Below are 19134 nucleotides of genomic sequence, written 5' to 3'. Positions count from 1 at the left end.
GGCTGCGCCATTGTGCATATATTTATTTTGTCCCCCCACACCAAATGTGATCACTACACGCAAGATAAAATATCAAAACAAACTCTGAACCAATTACATTCATTTGGGGACAGGTCGAAAAGCATTAAACATTTATGGCAATTTAGCTAGCTAGCTTGCACTTGCTAGCTAATTTGTCATATTTAGCGAGCTTGCTGTTGCTAGCTAATTTGTTTTGGGATAAACAGTGAGTTATTATTTGACCTGAAATGCACAAGGTCCTCTACTCCGAAAATTCATCCACACATAAAACAGTAAACCAAAGAATTTCTAGTCATCTCGCCTCCTTGTAGGCTTTTTCTTCTTTTGACTTTATATTGCGATTGGCATTTTTCAGAAATTAGGTGCATTACCGCCACTGACCTCGTTCGTCATTCAGTCACCTACGTGGGTACCTGCTTCTATAAACCAATGAGGAGATGGGAGAGGCAGGACTTACAGCACGATCTGCGTCACAAATAGAACTGACTTCTATTTTAGCCCTTGGCAACACATACGCTCGTTGGCGTGTGCGAGCAGTGTAGTCAGTCTGTTAGTCTTCTTGGGTATGATGCTACAAGCTTGGCACACCAGTATTTGGGGAGTTTATACCATGCAGATCCTCTCAAGCTCTGTCAGGTTGGATGGGGTGCATCACTGCACAGATATTTTCAGGTCTCTCAGAGATGTTTGATTGAGTTTCTCATGGACTGAGAGTCCTTTAGGTATCTTTTGGCAAACTCCAAGCGGGCTGTCATGTGCCTTTTAGTGAGGAGTGGCTTCTGTCTGGCCACTACCATAAAAGCCTGATTGATGGAGTGCTGCTGTCACATTGGTATAAAGGGTCGGGAGACAGGTGCAGGAATGTGTAATAGTTTTTAAAATGTCTTTACCCACAGCGTGCCATGTAGAGGCACGGGGACGAAGACCAAACAAACACGTATACAACACAGGGATGAAACCCAAACAAAAGAGTGAGGAGTATCTCTAATAAATAACACAAGCGCACAATGATTATCACACGGGACGAGACCTGTAATCTTCTACGCAATCCAATGGCACGAAAGTCAAAACAACTTAGCACAGGTACTCACATGAACCAACGGACATTGTAACAATAATGGACAGCACCATGGTGAACAAAGGGCACAAATATACAAATACTAATCAGTGGGAATAGGGGACAGGTGTGCGTGATGAAAGTTCCAGAGGGATCCATGACAAAGCTGCAGAGATGGTTGTCCTTCTGGAAGGTTCTCCCATCTCCACAGTTGAATTAACCACAGGTGGACTCAAATCAAGTTGTAGAAACATCTCAAGGATGATCAATGGAAACAGGATGCACCTGAGCTCAATTTCAAGTCTCAGGGCAAAGGATCTGAATATCTGAATACTTGTGTTCAATGCAGTTGTCTAAAAAAACATTTTCTCTTTGTCACTTTGGGGTATTGTGTGTAGATTAATGAGGGGAAAAAAAGAATGTAATTCATTTCAGAATAACGCTGTAATGTAACAAAATGTGGAAAAAGGTAAGGGTTCTGAATACTTTCTGAATGCACTGTACATATAAACTCAGGTTGTCCTCGGTTCTGTTCAGAACGGGAATAAATAAACGCAGCAAAAAAAGAAACGGCCTCACTGTCAACGGCGTTTATTTTCAGCAAACTTAACATGTGTAAATATTTCTACGAACGTAACAAGATTCAACAACTGAGACATAAACTGAAGAAGTTCCACAGACATGTGATGAACAGAAATGGAGTAATGTGTCCCTGAACAAAGGGGGGGTCAAAATAAAAAGTAACAGTCAGTATCTGGTGTGGCCACCCGCTGTATCAAGTACTGCAGTGCATCTTCACCTCATGGACTGAACCAGATTTGCCAGTTCTTGCTGTGAGATGTTACCCCACTCTTCCACCAAGGCACCTGCAAGTTCCCAGACATTTCTGGGGGGAATTGTCCTAGCCCTCACCCTTCGATCCAACAGGTCCCAGATGTGCACAATGGGATTGAGATCCAGGCTCTTCGCTGGCCATGGCAGAACACTGACATTCATGTCTTGCAGGAAATCCCACACAGAACGAGCAGTATGGCTGATGGCATTGTCATGCTGGAGGGTCATGTCAGGATGAGCCTGCAAGAAGGGTACCACATGAGGGAGGAGGATGCCTGCAATGACAACAAGCTCAGTCTGATGATGCTGTGACACACCGCCCCAGACCATGACTGACCCTCCACCTCCAAGTCGATCCTGTTCCAGAGTACAGGCCTCGTGTAACGCTCATTCCTTTGACGATAAACACAAATCCGACCATCACCCCTGGTGAAACAAAACAGCAACTCATCAGTGAAGAGCACTTTTTACCAGTCTTGTCTGGTCCAGCGAAGGTGGGTTTGTGCCCATAGGCAACGTTGTTGCCGGTGATGTCTGGTGAGGACCTGCCTTACAACAGGCCTACAAGCCCTCAGTCCAGCCTCTCTCAGCCTATTGTGGACAGTCTGAGCACTGATGGAGGTTATTGTGCGTTCCTGGTGTAACTCGGGCATTTGTTGTTGCCAGCAGGTGTGATATTCGGATGTACCGATCCTGTGCAGGTGTTGTTACACATGGTCTGCCACTGCAAGGACAATCAGCTGTCCGTCCTGTCTCCCTGTAGTGCTGTCTTAGGCGTCTCACAGTACGGACATTGCAATTTATTGCCCTGGCCACATCTGCAGTCCTCATGCCTCCTTGCAGCATGCCTAAGGCACGTTCATGGAGATGATCAGGGACCCTGGGCATCTTTCTTTTGGTGTTTTTCAGAGGTAGTAGAAAGGCCTCTTTAGTGTCCTAAGTTTTCATAACTGTGACCTTAATTGCCTACCGTCTGTAAGCTGTTAGTGTCTTAACAACCGTTCCACAGGTGCATGTTCATTAATTGTTTATGGTTCATTGAACAAGCATAGGAAACAGTGTTTAAACCCTTTACAATGAAGACCTGTGAAGTTATTTGGATCTTTAAGAATTGTCTTTGAAAGACAGGGTCTTGAAAAAGGGCTGTTTTTCTTTTTTTGCTGAGTTTACATAACACACACACACACACACTTTCTCTCTCTGATTTCCTCTTATTGTTTCCCCCATAACGTCTATAACCTCTCCTGTCCCCTGCTGGCCGAACGGTCCAGGTGGCCGTAGAGGAATGTGCGTTCCTGTTCCCAGTGCTGTACTGCAGTATTTCCCAACATCGAGTACCCCCAACAGCACACATTTCTGTTGTTGCCTCGGATAAGCACACCTGATTCAACTTGTCAACTAATCATCAAGCCCTCAATAAGTTGAATGAGGTGTGTTAGTCCAGGGCTACAACAAAAATGTGTACCGTTGGGGGTACTCGAGGTTGGGAAACACTGCTGTACAGGATCAAAGCATAATCTCCTCTCTGCCGGTGTTGTCCTGGTGAGACAGAGGAATGCTCAAATCCCACACAGCTGAGTTAACAGGCCACTTCTTTCAAACGACTGGCTAATGACCACAAACAAGTGTCTCCATAACAGATGAACGTGGTACCTTCAGGCGTTTGGAAATTGCTCCCAAGGATGAACCAGACTTGTGGAGGTTTCTACTGAAGGTACCACGTTCATCTGTACAAACAATAGCACGCAAGTATAAACACCATGGGACCACGCAGCCGCCATACCGCTCAGGAAGGAGACGCGTTCTGTCTCCTAGAGATGAACGTACTTTGGTACAAAAAGTGCAAATCAATCCCAGAACAACAGCAAAGGACCTTGTGAAGATGCTGGAGGAAACAGGTACAAAAGTATCTATATCCACAGTAAAACGAGTCCTAAATCGATATGACCTGAAAGGCCACTCAGCAAGGACAAAGCCTCTGCTCCAAAACTGCCATAAAAAAAAAAGCCAGACTATGGTTTGCAACTGCATGTGGGGACAAAGATCGTACTTTTTGGAGAACTGTCCTCTGGTCTGATTAAACAAAAATAGAACTGTTTGGCCATAATGACCATCATTATGTTTGGAAGAAAAAGGGGAAGGCTTGCAAGCCAAAGAACACTATCCCAACCGTGAAGCACGGGGGTGGCAGCATTATGTTCTGGGGGTGCTTTGCTGCAGGAGGGACTGGTGCACTTCACAAAATAGATGGCTTCATGAGTAGGAAAATGATGTGGATATATTAAAGCAACATCTAAAGACATCAGTCAGGAAGTTAAAGCTTGGTCGCAAATGGGTCTTCCAAATGGACAATGACCCCAAGCATACTTCCAAATTTGTGGCAAAATGGCTTAAGGACAACAATGTCAAAGTATTGAAGTGGCCATCACAAAGCCCTGAAATTAATCATATAGAAAATTTGTGGGCAGAACTGAAAAAGCGTGTGCGAGCAAGGAGGCCTTACAAGCCTGACTCAGTTTCACCAGCTCTGTCAGGAGGAATGGGCCAAAATTCACCCAACTTAGTGTTGGAAGCTTGTGGAAGGCTACCCGAAATGTTTGACCCAAGTTAAACAATTTAAAGGCAATGCTACCAAATACTAATTGAGTGTATGTAAACTTCTGACTCTGACTAAAAGCTGAAATAAATCATTCTCTCTACTATTATTCTGACATTTCACATTCTTAAAATAAAGTGGTGATCCTAACTGACCTAAGACAGGACATTTTTACTAGGATTAAATGTTAGGAATTGTGAAAAACTGAGGCTAAATGTACTTTTCTAAGGTGTATGTAAACTTCCGACTTCAACTGTATGTGAGAATGCTGTTCATTGACCATAGCTCAGCATTCAACACCATAGTGCCCACGAAGCTCATCACTAAGCTAAGAACCCTGGGACTAAACACCTCCCTCTGCAACTGGATCCTGGACTTCCTGACTAGCCGCCCCCAGGTGGTAAGTAAGGCAACAACACTTCTGCCACGCTGATCCTTAACATTGGGGCCCCTCAGGGGTGTGTACTTAGTCACCTCCTGTACTCCCTGTTCACCTACGACTGTGTGGCCAATCACGACTCCAACACCATCGTTAAGTTTTATGACGACTGATCACCAACAGCGAGACAGCCTTCAGCCTATGAGACAGCCTATAGGGAGGAGGTCAGCGACCTGGCAGTGTGGTGCCAGGACAACAACCTCTCCCTCAATGTGAGCAAGACAAAGGAGCTGATTGTGGACTACAGGAAAAGGCGGTCCGAACAGGCCTCCATTAACATCGACGGAGCTGTAGTGGAGTGGGTCGAGAGTTTCAGGTTCCTTGATGTCCACATCACCACCAAACGATCATGGTCCAAACACACCAAGACAGTCGTTAACAGGGCACTACAGCACCTTTATCCCCTCAGGAGACTGAAAAGATTTGGCATGCGTCTCCAGATCCTCAAAAGGTTCTACAGCTGCACCATCAAGAACATCCTGACCGGTTACATCACCACCTGGTATGGCAACTGTTCAGCATCTGACCGTAAGGCACTACAGAGGGTAGTGTGTATGGCCCAGCACATCATTGAGGCCAAGCTTCCTGCCATCCAGGACCTCTATACTAGGCAGTGTCATAGGAAAGCCCCAAAAATTGTCAGAGACTCCAGTAACCTACATCATAGACTGTTCTCTCTGCTACAGCACGGCAAGCGGTACCGGAGCGCCAAGTCTAGGACCAAAAGGATCCTTAACAGCTTATACAAGCCATAAGAATGCTGAACAATTCATCAAATGGCCCCCGGACTATTTACATTGACATCACCCCCCCCTCCATTTGTTTTGTACACTGTTGCTACTCGCTGTTTATTATATATGCATAGTCATTTCACCCCTACCTACATTTGCAAATGACCTCGAATACACACTGCACATTGACTCTGTGCCAGTACCCCCTGTACATAGTCGCTTTACTGTTATTTTATTGTGTTACTTTTTTATTATTTTTTACTTTAGTTAATTTGGTAAATATTTTCTTTACTCTTTCTTGAACTGCACTGTTGTTTAAGGGCTTGTAGGTATGCATTTCACGATAAGGTCTGTACTTGTTGTATTCGGTGCATATGACAAATAACATTCCATTTTATTTTATTTTATTTAGACCGGTGGAAATCAGCCCTTTGGTCTGATGAGTCCAAATTTGAGATTTTTATTTCCAACCGCCATGTCTTTGGGAGACGCAGAGTAGGTGAACGGATGATCTCCGCATGTGTGGCTCCCACTGTGAAGCATGGTGGAGGAGGTGTGGGGGTGCTTTGCTGTTGACACTGTCAGTGATTTATTTAGAATTCAAGGCACACTTAACCAGCATGGCTACCACAGCATTCTGCAGCAATACTCCATCCCATCTGGTTTGCTCTTAGTAGGACTATCATTTGTTTTTCAACAGGACAATGACCCAACACACCTCCAGGCTGTGTAAGAGCTATTTGATCAAGACAGAGAGTGATGGAGTGCTGCATCAGATAACCTGGCCTCCACAATCACCTTACCTCAACCCAATTGAGATAGCTTGGGATGAGTTGCACCACAGAGTGAAGGAAAAGCAGCCAACAAGTGCTCAGCATACAGTATGTGGGAACTCCATCAAGTTGTTGGAAAAGCATTCATATTTTAAAGCTGTCATCAAGGCAAAGAAAGGGTGACTACTTTGAAGAATCTCAAGTATTGTCACACCCTGATCTGTTTTACCTGTCTTGTGCTTGTCTCCACCCCCCTCCAGGTGTCGCCCATTTTCCCCAATGTCCCCTGTGCATTTATACCTGTGTTTCCTGTTTGTCTGTTGCCAGTTCATCTTGTCTCATCAAGCCTACCAGCATGGATTTCCCGTACTTCTGTTTATCTCTTGTCCCTGTTTTTCTAGTTTTTCTGGTTTTGACCACTTTGCCTGCCCTGACCCTGCCTACCGTTCTGTACCTGTCTGACACTGCCCTGGATTACTGACCTCTGCCTGCCCTTGACCTGTCGTCTGCCTGCCCCCTGCTTTGTTAATAAACATCTGTGATTCGAACTGTCTGCATCTGGGTCTTATCCTGAGGTCTGATAAATATAAAATATATTTTTATTTGGTTAATATTTTTTTGGTTACTACATGATTCCATATGTGTTATTTCATAGTTTTGAATGTCTTCACTATTGTTCTACAACTGTCAGGCGGTGGGTAACTGGTGCAGTGAATCAGGCGCAGGAGAGCAGAAATTAGTGTACAAGGTATTTAATTCCACGACAGCACCAGTATACAGACAATACTCAAGGTGCGGCGAAATACCGGTCACTCGAAAATAACGGGCGTAAATACATAACCAGCCGACAAGTACCGACATGAACAATCAATAAACACGCACACTAACATGTGGGAAACAGAGGGTAAATAATGACCATGTAAATGGGGATTTGAAACCAGTTGTGTAGAAAACAACGACAAAAACAAATGGAAAATGAAAAGTGGATCAGCGATGGCTGGAAGACCGGTGACGTCGACCGCCGAACGCCGCCTGAACAAGGAGAGGGACCGACTTCGGCGGAAGTCGTGACAACAACGTAGAAAAATCAAAACCCTTGATTGAGTAGGTGTGTCCAAACTTCTGACTGGTACTGTACATTTGCAAACATTTCTAAAAACCTGTTTTCTCTTTGTCATTATCGGGTATTGTGTATAGATTGAGTAAAAATATATATTTAATACATTTTAGAATAAGGCTGTATCGTAACAAAATGTGGAAAAAGGGAAGGGGTATGAATACTTTCCGAATGCACCGTGCGTGGCATTCCAATTGAGGTTGTACTGAATGCCAATTGATATCGCTCTGACAGTGGGTTCCAAGAATTTGGAGAGCAATACAAATAGTTGCAGTGATGAATGCTGATGCTAACTGATTGTCTATAGGATCACTCAAGCTGCCATTTATATTTGACCAATAATACTTCCTGGAGAAAGCTGCAGATGCTACTCTATATAGTGAGACTTGGCTACTTTCAGGCTATGGCGTTCGAGAGGGACTGGCTGACCTGCCAGTCAGCAGGGGTGGCCAACTGGTTCTGTGCTGTGAGCTGCTGGCCATCAACCACTCTCAGGATCTCATCAAAGTTCCATGCCATTGTGGGAAGGTAGAACAGGGACAGCTTCAACCTTTTGTCTGGGCCAATGGAAAAATCCCTTGACAAGCGAACATGTCACATTTTGGTGTGAAGGAATTAGGCAGGTAGGGGATGGTTTTACTCACATGGCAAGCAGTTAGAGAGAGAAAGTGTGTGTTTGACAGAAACTGGGAGTGTAGCAAATATGAGCTAGTGAGCTGTGTTCATTCGTGGTGATATCACCTTCACTGATACATAAAGAAGATTACGTCATCGTATCCAGCAAGGGGCTGAGGTAGTGTGTTTTTTGCCAGATGGGGAGGTGGGGCCTGGGTGGGAGGGGTAGTTAACTCATATTAACCAGTAAAGATGGGCCGCTTGCATCAGCGTGAATAAGTAACGTTTATGGGAAATAGAGCACAAGAAAGAGCAGGATGATCTCATGGTGGGCCAATGAGTCATACCGGAAACTGAGAAACAGTTGGATAGAGAGAAAGGCTGTCTGAGAGAGAGTGTGTGTGTGTGCCTGTAGGTGTGCATGCATGCATGAGCGTGTTTTGACACTCACACAGTGGCAGTAAGGGGAATGCCGTCCTTGTCCTTCTCATCATGGTCCAGCATGGCCAGGCCCACTGCCAGCTTCCTGTGGTTGTCTGCTATGATGGGGAAGAGGAACGCACAGCCAGACTCTTTCCTCATTGTTGTAGGCTAGGATGTCTTACAGGATCACAGCACAGCCCCTCCATTACTAAACACACTGGTCATTTGTATAGGCACTCAAAACTATGGCTGTATCCCAAGCCGCACCCTATTCTATGGGTCCTGGTCAAAAGTAGTGCCCTATAAAGGGAATAGCAGGCCATTTGGGAAGCAGCCGAAACGTTGGTCCAGCCACGGTGGACCTCCAGACTGTCGATGGACAGGGCGATCATTTCTATGTTGCTCCTGCTAAATTCATAGCTGAGTTTGTCGGCTCGGCCCAGCTCTGTGGTGCAGACAGCAGTGTAGTCACGGAGGTGGGAGAACAGGATACCCCAGCTACAGAGAGAAGGGTGGGGGGTGATGGATAGAGGGACAGATATAGCGAGAGAGAGAGAGAGAGAGTAGGGGCCTAGCAGAGGAACGACAGCCTCTGTCCCCCTGGCTCCCGTGTTTCATTTTTTGACCACTGTTGCTTTTAGATCAGGGTAAGAAATAGTTAATTCAATGTTTAATACACTTTAATAAAACGTATGTTAAGGAGCCTAAAGTTCCATTCAAATGTTTGATTTCATCATGTAGCTAAGAACCAGGCGGAAAGTAAAAGTGGCATGCAGCTGGCGTCAAGTATGGCCACAGAGATCTTGCACCCATTGACATTTCAGAGTCAGCGTTTTCCTTGAGTGGGCTCAGACAACAAATTAATTTGAGCAGTATGTAAAGCAGTTTTTTCTCTGACGTCTCGACCTCGTTAGCCTGACACAACCAACTGACCTACACTGAGTATACAAAACATTAAGAACTCTTTCCATGACATAGACGGACCAGGTGAGTCCAGGTGAAAGCGATGATCCCTTATTGATGTCACTTGTTAAATCCACTTCAATCAGTGTGGATGAAGGGAGGAAATGGGTTAAAGAAGGATTTATAAGCCTGGAGACAATTGAGACATGGGTTGTGTATGTGTGCCATTCAGAGGGTGAATGGGCAAGACAAAAGATTTCAGCGCCTTTAAACAGGGTATGGCAGTAGGTGCCAGACGCACCAGTTTGTGTCAAGAACTGCAACGCTGCTGAGTTTTTCATGCAGCTTCCCGTGTGTATCAAGAATGGTCCACCATCCAAAGGACATCCAGCCAACTTCATACATCCGTGGGAAGCATTGGAATCACTGTAATACTGTTGTATTCGGCACATGTGACAAATACATTTTGATTTGTAATTTGAGTTTATCACAGCGAGCCGTTAGTGGGCGTCTAAGTGCCCATCCTGCCTTAGTGGCTCCAGTTGTTCCACTGAGGCTTTTATAGGTCTTTGAGCTTCCGATATGATGAATTATTCTATGCCATTTTGTTTTGATACTGGCCTAGGCATAATACTTGATTCGACTGAACAGATGGTGTTCCATCCTACATTTACCACTTGTGCTAAATTTGGATATTATACTGAATTGAATCAAATGGACTCGGAGGTAAACTTCAACATGTCTTTACCCCATGACTGTCGGTCAAGAACCCAGCATTCTTTACTGACGTCATATCAGTACACATCATCCCCCCTTATCATCCCCCCTTGTCATCCCCCCTTTACTTGGATATAAACTTCAATGTCAACCTGACATCCACAACAACACTTGTACAGCAACCTTTGTCTTTGTGTTAACAATAAACAACTTTTCTTTATCAGCTTACTTTTTATCTACCATTTGCAAAAATAAACAGTATTCCTTTAAAAAAAAAAAAAATCTGCTACAAAACATTCATCACCTTATCTTTTTCACAGAATAACTCAAAGATTCAGAGTATTTTTTATTAGACCATTGTACTTGCCACATTTCAGATAACGCTTGTTTTCTTTAACTCTAACAGTGGGGGAATTATTTAACGACAAAGTCTGTTAGCTTCTGAGGCAGTTTGATACCAGGCGGTGTCAAAGGAAGGCCTTAAACATTTTCAAAGACTCCAGCCATCCAAGTCATAGACTGTTTTCGCTGCTACCGCACGGCAGGTGGTACCGGAGCACCACGTCTGGCACCAGAAGGCTCTTGAACAGCTTCTACCCCCAAGCCATAAGACTGCTGAACAGTTCATCAAATGGCTACTCTGACTATTTACCTTGACCCCCTTTTTTTACTGACACTATTGCACCGGCTCTATGCACACTCACTGGACTCTACCCATACGCTCACACACACAGACACACTTTCACACTCTTCAAACATGCTGCTGCTACACTGTTTATTATCTATCCTGATTGCCTAGTCACTTCTACCCCCACCTACATGTACATATTACCTAAATTACCTCAACTACCTTGTACCCCACATTGACTTGGTACTTGCACTTCCAGTATATAGCCTCGTTATTGTTATTTATTTTTTATTTCACCTTTATTTAACTAGGCAAGTCAGTTAAGAACAAATTCTTATTTATAATGACCTCCTACCCCGGCCAAACCCTAACCCGGACGACGCTGGGCCAATTGTGTGCCGCCCTATGGGACTCCCGATCACGGCCGGTTGTGATACAGCCTGGAAACGATCCAGAGTCTGTAGTGACGCCTCTAGTACTGAGATGCAGTGCCTTAGACAGATGCGCCACTCGGGAGCCCCAGTATTTTATTCTGTTACTATTTCATTTTTTATTTTATTTTTTATTCTTAAAACATTTTAGTCTACGCTGGTTGTATTCGAGCACGTGTGACAAATAACATTGTGATGTGACTGGATTTGACTTACCTTGGTCCTATTTCAGGATAGCCTGGTTTACTCCACGACTGTCGGTGCATCGAGAACCCAGCATTCTTACTGACGTGGTGATGTCATATTAGTACACGACAGATGGTTCCTCTCGAGTCCTGCATAATGTCCCTCAGGGGTCCATCTGCACACTTTGCACTATGTAAATGAGTAGCCTATGCGCAATTACGTGCAGCATATGCATTGTGAGCACGTTGAACTAACCACAACAAAGGTTGTTAAAGCTGCATTAAGTTAATGGACAGTGCTGGGCAGAGCTGTGTTGTTTGCCAAAGTCCCATCAATTCACGAAAGTGTCTGATATTGCATTCGTTTGTGGGAAAAGTGTATTTTTATTGTCTTAGCGAAAGCACAGCTGGCCTAGAGAATGGTTGTATTCTGTTTGAAAATGAGCTAGAATTGAATAGAAAAACGCAATTGTTAACACAATTTGGAAAACATGTCTCTGTATATCTTTTTGAGGGGCATGGAATGCATTTACAGTATTTCATTCTATTCTACCAATTGCCAAGTGGCACACAGTAACAGTTGATGAAAAGGCCAAGCCTAATAGTTGTAATATGCACTGTTGCATTTATGCACTGACTCTACGGATGGGAATATTTATATTTCATTATATTTACTCGTCAAAGCTCCCAGAGCTATTATAGTTTGGAAAAAAAAAATGTTGATGGGTGGATCAGAATTTATGATATTGTTTTGTGTGTCACATGTTCTACTGGGAAGGACACTGTTTTGTTATGACAGTCAATAAAGACGTTGCCAACCTATCACCTTCACACTAAAAAATAATAAAAATGAAGGGAAGTATCAAACCGCTTAGTTTTCTTTATCTTATCGTTGGACAGGAAGTGAAATCCTGTGGGTGAGCCTGTGAGAATGAAATAAAATTGTCTGTCCTTGGTTGGAACGTCAGCACAAGAACTGTTCGTCGGGAGCTTCGTGAAATGGGTTTCCATGGCCGAGCAACCACACACAGTTTAAGATTACCATGCGCAATGCCAAGCGTCGGTTGGAGTTGTCTAAAGCTCTCCGCCATTGGACTCTGGAGCAGTGAAATGCGCTCTCTGGAGGGATGAATCACGCTTCACCATCTGGCAATTGAGATGAATCTGGGTTTGGCAGATGCCAGGAGAATGCTACCTGCCCGAATGCATAGTGCCAACTGTAAAGTTTGGTGGATGAGGAATAATGGTCTGGGTCTGTTTTTCATGGTTCGGACTAGGACCCCCTAGGGAAATCTTAACGCTACAGAATACAGTGGCATTCTGGACGATTCTGTGCTTCCAACTTTGTGGCAACAGTTTGAGGAAGGCCCCTTTCTGTTTCAGCATGACAATGCCCCCGTGCACAAAGCGATGTCCATACATAAATGGTTTGTCGAGATCGGTGTAGAAGAACTTGACTGGCCTGCACAGAGCCCTGACCTCAACCCCATCGAACACCTTTGGGATGAATTGGAACGCCGACTGCGAGCCAGACCTAATCGCCTAACATCAGTGCCCAACCTCACTAATGATCTTGTGGCTGAATGGAAGCAAGACCACACAGCAATGTTCCAACATCTAGTCGAAAGCCTTCCCATAAGAGTGGAAGCATCAAAGGGTGGACCAACTCCATATTAATGCCCATGATATTGGAATGAGATGTTTGACGAGCACATGTCTACATACTTTTGGCCATGTAGTGTAACTGTTAACCTGGAATCCACACTGAATATGTCTCAGATTCAAGGTTACATAGCTGTAATGTTGTACAAATCCTCGATCTGATACTAGACACGTCAACTAATGGCCAGCAGATGGCACCACATGACAGGTTCAAAACAAACCTGCAACGTCTATTGTCTGAAATGCTCTGCCCTTCGTGTACTGTGGCTTATTCTGTAGTTTAATGTATATCTCAAGGCTTTGAAATGAATGAAATTGATTCGGCAAACGGAAATACAGGAAATGGAAATACACAAGGGACAACAAAAAAAAACATGTCGCTTTTTCTTTGGATGTTTACAACATGCAGTTATATCCTCACATGTTTGTATCGTGTGGTCATGAATGATATTCTGAGCAAATTGTCCCACTGTAATTTATAGAACAAAACAAATGCAGACTGGTAATCTTTTTAGGGATCTCTATCGTTTACATTTTATTTTTAGATAAAATGACAAAGTAATGGTGAAGAGAGAAAATACAACTTTACGAGAAAATTAACATGGACAATACAGTCAAAAAAATGTATTAAAATCAGTAAAAGACATAATATATAATACAGGAAGAGCAATATCTTAGATTGTTTACATGGAGTAGCACAAAGAGTTCCACCGTAGTGAGGTATTTCATTGTAAGATTCATGTTATTTACATTAGTACATTCTACTAGACAGAGTAACGCACACAAACAAAGGCCTCACTATGAACTTATTATAAAGCTGTTAGTAATGATATTGGTTGATCATATTTTAGTAACAGCACTCCACACCAAATCCATCATCTTTACCCAGCCTCCTCTTATTGGCTGTTTCCGCTAGGTTTCGCCAACCTGACATCGTAGGTGATGTGGAAGTTGTCCCAGGCGTAGAGCTTCCTCTGGGCGTGGTTGAAGTCCACCATGCTGTTGTAGCGGTAGTGGTTCTTGAAGGGCACCGCCATGCCTCGGCCCTGGCCGGGGGCCGTGTCGAACACGTGGTTGACGGTGGTGTCTGGGGCCGTGTAGCTGGCCACTGTGTAGACCCAACCGCTGATCACGAAGGTGTTAGCCACTGTGTTCTTCCTGATGTTGGTCTCCCAACTCCTCTTCACCTCGAGGCTCTCAGGGTCCAGCTGGGACGCCACGATGGCTCCCTTGGCCTTGCTGGGGCTGTAGATGGCCAACGGGCACTGCTCGTTTACCGCCAGGTTGATGTCTGTGTAGACGCCCCAAGAGTAGGGGTGCTGGCCGTGAAAGCCGGCGTGGGGGAGCTCCAGACGTCCTGCCAGGCTCTCGTAGCGGTGCAGGGTGCGGCGGTGTCTGCGCTGGTAGTAGAGGGAGTCGCGGTACAGGGTTGCCCCAGTGCTCTCCACAGGCACCGGCAGCACCAGCACCTTCATGGGGAAGCCCTTGGCGAACTGCTCCATGTCCTCGTGTGCAAACACTGGCGGACGTCCTTGCCCACCGTGTCGATGCGCCACACCGTCTTATTGCTGTATTGAGGGGGGGCTCAGGGTCCTGCAGCCACACCCCATACTTCCCTGTGACGCTATCAGCCTTCCGGTGTAGGACCGGCTCTCCCACAGACACCAGCTCACCACAGCCTCGAGAAACAGACAGAGGGTATTTACATTCATTTCAAACTTTGTCTCCACAACAGAACTATGACAAGTACATTGGAAATTGTGCTTTGTGAAATACACAGTAAATTTCACAATGCTATCTTTATCTCTGAAAGGAGTTTTGGATTGTGAGAGGTGATATGCATCTATATAGTTTGGTGTGTAGTGACTCTAAGAAGCCACCAGGAGGATATAGATAGATAGAGGGAGTCTGGGAGGTACAGCTGTAGAGTGGTAATAACAGTACATATCTGTGTGGTTCTGACCAGCTTCTTGAATGAGACGTGTTGCTGGGACCTCGGTCACCTCGGCCTTATCTCCTGATAGGGGGCATAGTCAGGGTCTGACAGAGGGGGAGAGGGAGGGAGATGAAACACAGTTTTATTTAGTGTTTGATCTGGTTGCTGAAGTCATAAACTCAAATCATAAACATACAGTATTGATAAACCTAAAACACATTCAAAGGTGACACGCTGACAACATGAACGCTTCTTATTAGATGCCCCAGTCATTTGACCTGCAGCACGGGCACGGTCCCCAAAATGATCACAGACACTTAAACTGACATGCAACATGCATGAGTGACAGGGCTGTACAAGGATCTTCTGTGTCGTTAATACCATTCTGCTAATGCAACAAAGCACGCCTAACAAAAACTGGCCTCGGCAGGGTTGTCCACGGTGAAGGTGTACTGGCAGCGCCCGGTGTGGTCGTTTGAGCGTCGCAGTGAGACTCTGTCCCGGGCATGGGTAGACAGCACCAGGCAGGACAGACACAAGGCTACCACATTCTGGGGGACAGTCTCTTTATTTCTCACTTTGCTTAGTGATGATCTTTCTTTTGTTGAAAAATGACGTTTACATGACCAAGGCCCTGCTCCCCCAATTGCTCAGTTTGGCCGGGGGGGCAGCTCTAGGAAGAGTCTTGGTGGTTCCAAATTTCTTCCATTTAGGAATGACGAAGGCCACTGTTTTCTTGGGGATCCTTTTCTTTGTACTCTTCCCCAGATCTGTAACTCAACACAATGCTGTCTCTGAGCTCTACGGACAATTCCTTCGACATAATGCTTGTTTGCTCTGACATGCACTGTCAGCTGTGGGACCTTCTATAGACAGGTGTGTGCCTTTCCAAATCATGTCCAATCAATTGAATTTAACAGAGATGGACTCCAATCAAGTTGTAGAAACATCTCAATAAATCAATTAATCAAATGTATTTATAAACCCCTTCTTACATCAGCTGATGTCACAAAGTGCTATACAGAAACTCAGCCTAAAACCCCAAACAGCAAGCAATGCAGGTGTAGAAGCACGGTGGCTAGGAATAACTCCCTAGAAAGGTCAGAACCTAGGAAGAAACCTAGAGAGGAACCAGACTATGAGGGGTGGCCAGTCCTTTTCTGGCTGTGCCGGGTGGAGATTATAACAGAACATGGCCAAGATGTTCAAATGTTCATAAATTACCAGCAGGGTCAAATAATAATAGTCACAGTGGTTGTCAAGGGTGCAACAGATCAGCATCTCAGGAGTAAATGCCAGTTGGATTTTCATAGCCGACCATTCAGAGTTTCTCTACCACTCCTGCTGTCTCTAAAGAGTTGAAAACAGCAGGTCTGGGACAGGTAGCACGTCCGGTGAACAGGTCAGGGTTCCATAGCCGCAGGCAGAACAGTTGAAACTGGAGCAGCAACATGGCCAGGTGGACTGGGGACAGCAAGGAGTTATCAGGCCAGGTAGTCCTGAGGCATGGTCCTAGGGCTCAGGTTCTCCGGGAGAGAGAAAGAGAGAGAGAATTAGAGAGAGCATACTTAAATTCACACAGGACACCGGATAAGACAGGATAAATACTCAGACTGACCCTAGCCCCCCGACACATAAACTACTGCAGCATAAATCCTGGAGGCTGAGACAGGAGGGCTCAAGGATGATAAATGGAAACAGGATCTACCTGAGCTCAATCTCATAATAAAGGGTCTGGATACTTATGTAAATAAGGTATTTCAGATATTTATTTGTAATAAATGTACCAAAAAATATTTAAAACTTGTTTTCACTTCGTCATTATGGGGTATTGTATGTAGAATGATGAGGGCAATGTTTTATTTAAACCATTTTAGAATAAGGCTGTAACGTAATAAAATGTGGGAAAAGTCAAGGGGTCTGAATACTTTCCGAATGCACTGTACGAAGTATTTGCAAAATAGCTAAAAAGTAGTAAGTAGTTGCTAATGAGCTAAAATGCTGAAGTTGTACGTAATGAGATTCGAAACACGCAACCTTCGTGTTCCGACCCAACCGCCCTCCTTTAGTTTTTGCCTTAAATAACCTTCTGTTTTATGTAACCACCAAACATAACATAGGCTATCATACTAATTTGAGTGTTCCAAATTATTTCCGTTTACTATGTTACGTCTCTTCTATGAGACCAGGCTACACACACACACACACACACACACACACACACACACACACACACACACACACATACAAAATCTGCATGGCAGATTTTCTAGGAGAATTATGGACAGCAAGATCAGATGGAGTGAAGAAAATAATAGCAAGGAGGATAACGATAGAAACACAAACTGAAATCTTCTCTTGGACCACTTTTAGACCAGTGCCTTCAGAAAGTATTCACACCCCTTTCCTTTTTCCACATTTTGTAAAGTTACAGCCTGAATTTGAAATTGATTCATTTAAGATGTTTTGTCACTGATCTACACACAATAGCCCATAACGTCGACGTGAAATTATGTTTTAGAAATGTTTACATATGAACAAAAAATGTAAAGCTGAAATGTCTTGAGCCAATAAGTATTCAACCCTTTTGTTATGGCAAGCCTAAATAAGTACACGAGTACAAATGTGCTTAACAAGTCATAATACATTGCATGGACTCAACTTGACGTGTTAGCCTGTCTATCTACGGGTAACAGGGTTGACGTGTTAGCCTGTCTATCTACGGGTAACAGGGTTGACGTGTTAGCCTGTCTATCTATGGGTAACAGGGTTGACGAGTTAGCCTGTCTATCTATGGGTAACAGGGTTGACGTGTTAGCCTGTCTATCTATGGGTTGACGAGTTATGCTCGACATGCTCAGTTTTCCACCACAGAACACCAGAAAGTGTCCAAAAAGAGCAGAACCAGCACACCTGCTTTTACTCAATGATTAGACTATTAGATGTTCAGTGTGTCTTTTGGAAAAAAAAAAAATTTAAGAAATACTTTCGCCATATTAAAACAAGAGTTCAGTTCACAATCACTAATCACATGAAAAAAATCATAATCTAGATGTTGGGACATGCCAAAATGCAGAGTTTTGGCACTTTATCAAGCCTTTTTTCATATTCAAAATCAGATTGGAATTCTATATGTGGTCTATATTAAAGGGCGCTTCATTTAATATAACACTTTTTAAAAATTCAATACTGGTGCACAATTTCTACTTAAAATGTCAAACATTTTTTCTGCATCGCAGTGCTAGCTGTGCCACCGGAGACTCTGGGTTCGAGCCCAGGCTCTGCCGCAGCCGGAGTGTTTAACCGGTAAGGATATCCTTGTCTCATCGCGCACTAGAGACTCCTGTGGCGGGCCAGGTGCAGTGCGAGCTAACCAGGTCACCAGGTGTACGGTGTTTCCTCCGACACATTGGTGCGGCTGGCTTCCGGGTTGGATGCGCGCTGTGTTAAGAAGCAGTGTGGCTTGGTTGGGTTGTGTTTCGGAGGACGCATGGCTCTCGACCTTCGTCTTTCCCGAATCCCGTACGGGAGTTGTAGCGATGAGACAAGACAGTAACTACTAACAATTGGATACCACGAAATTGGGAAGAAAAAGGGGGTAAAAAAATGATAATAAATAAAAGTCAAACGGACGCAAAAGTCACTCATTTCGTGGAATGACCCATTCACTGGTATGAAACGTAATGTAGACGGGTAAAGGTTAATTTACATTGTGGCGGTGCTTGATTGGTCTCTGATAAACAGGGTGAGACATACACAGACATTCTTCAGTTACCTCAGTGTTTACTTTGCTACGTGTAGCGTTACATGCATATGAGTACATATGCTATACCATAATATAAGATTGGTGAAAACATAAATGACTCATTACTTTTGATTCATGTTTCTGGGAAAGGTATCTTTCAAGGTTGGTACAGTAGTACTGGGGTGGATACCGGGTGTGTTTTGTTGAGTCCTAATTGAGCCTTCAGGTGGTAGGATTCGATGGTGGGATGGGATGTTTTTAAAGAGCGTCTGCCTTCTGTCTGTTATGACTGTCTGCCAGGTGTGATGATGGCTGATCACA

The 19134-nt window shown here is 44.3% G+C and overlaps 2 pseudogenes; both read right to left on the bottom strand.

Moving 5' to 3' along the window:
- Positions 1 to 7964: 7964 nt before the first annotated feature.
- Positions 7965 to 11551, bottom strand: LOC139377050 (peroxiredoxin-6-like; annotated as a pseudogene).
- A 2477-nt stretch (positions 11552 to 14028) lies between these two features.
- Positions 14029 to 18560, bottom strand: LOC139377049 (myocilin-like; annotated as a pseudogene).
- Positions 18561 to 19134: the final 574 nt, after the last annotated feature.

The sequence above is a fragment of the Oncorhynchus clarkii genome, chromosome 20 (assembly GCF_045791955.1).
Source record: "Oncorhynchus clarkii lewisi isolate Uvic-CL-2024 chromosome 20, UVic_Ocla_1.0, whole genome shotgun sequence".
Classification (NCBI taxonomy): Eukaryota; Metazoa; Chordata; class Actinopteri; order Salmoniformes; family Salmonidae; genus Oncorhynchus; species Oncorhynchus clarkii.
The sequence above is the reverse complement of the archived record's forward strand: the minus strand, read 5'-3'. Positions and strand labels throughout refer to the sequence as shown.